Below are 4074 nucleotides of genomic sequence, written 5' to 3' on the forward strand. Positions count from 1 at the left end.
TACATATTTATTTTGATTAAATGTTTCTTTTTGGAAGAGCTACTCAGCGAGTTGTAGCCCGAACTCGCCGAGTAGATGTCGAGTTGGATGCGGGCTTTAAGTGATCTACTCAGCGAGTCCATGCATGGACTCGGCGAGTAGGCCAGTCAGGAGGAAACCCTAATCCTTAGGTTTTGCATCCTATTTAAACGTCCTTATAGCCCCATCTCAGTCTCCATGACCCTCAGAGCATTCCTTATCAAAACCCTAGCCTCCATTGGTAAGTTTGAGTGATTGTTGCGTTGTGAAGGGACTTTTGGTGCACATTGGAGCAAGTGGAAGAAGGGAGAGGTTGAAAAGGTCAAGGAAGGGGCACTTAGATCCAGAACACATTCGTTTGTGGTCATCCATTATGGTAATAAAGTTTCCATCTTGATTATTGATCTATTAGATCTTGTTTGTCCCTAATTTGTTGCTTTTAAGCCCTGAAACCCCAAATCCTTTGTAGAGAAACCTTATGGTTGGGTTATACTTCAGATCTGGACTCTCATTACCTTCTAGAAGTGTTAAGTTTCAGTCATATTTGTGATTAAGGTCCCTCTTGAGCTTAGAACCCCATTAAGAGCTTAGTTTGGACATTTGAAGCCCCTAAAGCTATGCATGCACGTAAAGTTTGCAACTTTACGTGATAAGCATGCCCTAGAAGCCTAGATCTGTGGTTTGGAGCCACTGCATGTCTCAAATCAGGTTTGTATGGAAAAAGGACTGAATGAACTCGGCGAGTAGAACGTTGGACTCGGCGAGTCCTATGAAGATAGCCGTGAACTCGGCGAGTCCGATGAAGATTGCCTTAGACTCGACGAGTTGTTATTCAACTCAGCGATTCGGATGAACTTGGACTCAGTATGTGTGCATCGAAGAAGAACGCGTCGAGCTTCGCTAAGCTCGACGAGTAGAAACGGATATAAAACTAGAACAGATGGAAGGGACTCAGCGAGTTGGCGAGCCAACTCGGCGAGTCCGGTCAACCAGGAAGTTGACTTTGATCAGGAAGTTGACTTTGACCAGGAAGTTGACTTTGACCAGGGGTAAAATAGTCATTTTACCCTAAGATTAGTTATCAATATTTGACTTAGTGTTTATGGAAATTGTAGCCGGGGAGTTCCAGAGCAACTGTCAGACAGTTTCAGATTTAGTATCTCGACAGTCAGCATTCCGAGGTGAGTTTCCTTCCAGTAGGAACGGGTCTAAGGCCACAATTCCGGCCCGTTTAATTAGTATTAGTTTCCGAACCTCGGTCCGATGCAGTAGTTAGAATGTGTGATGCCTACGTGGCTTAGACAGTTTTTATGTGTTATGTATTTCGGGCTACGACCCAATGCAGTATGCAATTTATGTGTTCATGCTAGTTGATATGTTTATGCTATGTTATGTTATGCTCAGATAGTTCCTGAACTTCGGTCCAATGTAGTTAGTTCTGGACTTTGGTATGATGCAGGGGACAAGGTCCTAGTCAGTTCCGGACTTCGGTCCGATGCAGTTAGTCCCAGACTTTGGTCTGATGCAGAGGGCAAGACCCTGGTTAGTTCTGGACTTCGGTCCGATGCAGTTTTCGGACTTCGGTCCGATGCAGCGGGCAAGGCCCATTATGTGTTATATGTTATTGTATGGTATGTGGTAGTTTGGGGAGCTCACTAAGCTTTGTGCTTACAATTTCAGTTTTGGTTTCAGGTACTTCCGCGAGTAAAGGGAAGGGCTCGGGTTGATGGCATCGCACACACCACAGCTTCAGTTTGTCCTGGGAGTTGTTTTAGTTTTTCATAGATGTGATTTGATACAGTCTTGATACAGTTTTCTCATGATACTTTGCTATGGTTTTGAGATATTGACATATGGGTTTTATTTTATGATATTTACATGATGTTTTCAGTAATTATTAAACAAAAAATTTTGGGTCGCATTTTTGGGATGTTACACAACTAGCATCTTAGGACTAGAAATTTCTATCCATGTACAACTAGCTTGCTTTGTGTAACTATGTAATGTTATGTGTAGTATAAATTAATTTCAATACTATACAAGTTTATACATCTAGAAGTTTGTTTCAAGTCGAAGCCTTCTTGTGTAAGCCCAAAATATAATCCAATAAGCTATGTGCATTCAGCTTTAGGCCTTAACCCAAACTCTCTCGACCTAAACCTCTTAATAGACCAAAACCTTCTTATTGGGCTGATAACCTCTCAACTTGGTTCCTTTGGGCCGAAAACCCACTTTTGGGCCATAATTGGGCCAAAAATCTCGATTTAATACAATATTGGGCCATAAGACCCTTATTGGGCCATGAAGAATTGTTTCAAGCTTCTTGGGCCGAAAACCCTTTCATTTAACCTCATTGGGCCATGAACCCACATGTGGACCCTAATGGACTGAAAATCCTTATAGGGCTTAAGGAGTTCTCGGCTACACTTCAAATCCAAGACCAAAATTCTTTCTTTCTCCCCTCTCCATAACCGATCGGCCCAACAACAAAAAAGAAACAAACATAAGGGTTGACTTTGATGCCACCTCAACTATACCACCCATGCAACTATGCATATCCTCCATGCATCTAGGCATGGGGGATTTGTCCAACATACTCCAAGACTCACTCTCTCACCCCTCTTCTTTCCTTATCAGCCGACCCTTCCCCTTAACCCCTCCTCATTTCTCATTTCTAACACACACACATATTCCTCTTATTTCTCTCTAAATCCTTAAGAAAATTCTATCACTCTTCTCTTCTTGCTCCAAAAATCGTGAGTTGAGAGTGTGTGTTCAAGAAGGTTCTTCAAACTTTCATAAACTTGGTAAGTTTATATCATCATTCAAGTTGTTCACTTTCTTCTTATACTAATATTTTTCCTTATAACCAACTCATTTTCGTGTGTATGCTGCTAGAACCACCACAACTTTAAGGATCTCCTCAAAGAAGCACTTAGGGTCGAAAACTTACTCCATTTTCCTTCTCAAACCGAAAAAGCCTTCATACCCCTATTTTTGAGTTTTCTTTCTTTTGGGGGAGGATACAAGTAAAGGTCTTGTGTAAATCTTTGTATATTTGCTTGTATGTGCATGTGCTTTATGAGATGTGTGTTAGTTGTTTTGAATTCCATGCTAAGGGTCCATGAACTCGAGATTTTTTGTTGAATCTCAAGTTGTTGGACTTAGTTAACTTACCATGTTGTTAAACATGAAAAACATGCTACATGTAATATATTTTAGTTGATGCATGATAAAATATAGAAGTTTTCAAATTATGGGACCTTTTTCGGCCGTAAAAACAACCAAGGACCATTTTTGGCCATTTTAGTAAAATGGGCCGAAAATGGGCCTTTTAGTAAAAAAAATGATCATTTTTGAACATTTTGAAAAAACTTGGGTCTTTTTTGAATACTTTTGTAAAAATGGGCCTTAAATGAATATTTGTATAAAAATGGCCTTTTTTTTACAACTCTAGTAAAAATGGACCATTTTCGGTATTCTTAAAGATAATGGGCCATTATTGTCACTTTGGATAATATTGGGATTAGGGGTGCAAACGAGCCAAGCTACACGCGAACTACTCGGGATCGGATCGTTAAAAGCTCGACTCAAAATCGATTTTAAACGAGCCCGAGCCGAGCTGGAGCTTAATATTAAGCTCGTTTCTTAAACGAGCTCGAGCTCGAGCCTATGTCATTAAGCTCGATTAGGCTCGCGAGCCTAAACGAGCCTTGATATAATATAATTTTATTTTTATTATTATTATTATTATTATTATTATTATTATTATTATCATCATCATCATCATTATATATATATTAAAATAAAAACATATTATGAGAATTATGGATTAAGGGTATTAGTAAACAAGCTTCTTAACGACCTCGAGCCGAGCTTAAGCTTATTTAGGCATGTCAAATAAAAAGCGAGTCGAACCCGAGCCCGAGCCGAGCTTGTATAATTCTTTACAAGCTTGAGCCGAGCTCAGTACAAGAAAGCTCAAATCGAGCCGAGCTCGAGCTCGAGCCTCATATAACTTAAACGAGCCCGAGCCGAGTCTGGCCAGGCTCGGCT

This window comes from Lactuca saligna, chromosome 3 (assembly GCF_052625555.1).
Source record: "Lactuca saligna cultivar CGN05327 chromosome 3, ASM5262555v1, whole genome shotgun sequence".
NCBI lineage: Eukaryota > Viridiplantae > Streptophyta > Magnoliopsida > Asterales > Asteraceae > Lactuca > Lactuca saligna.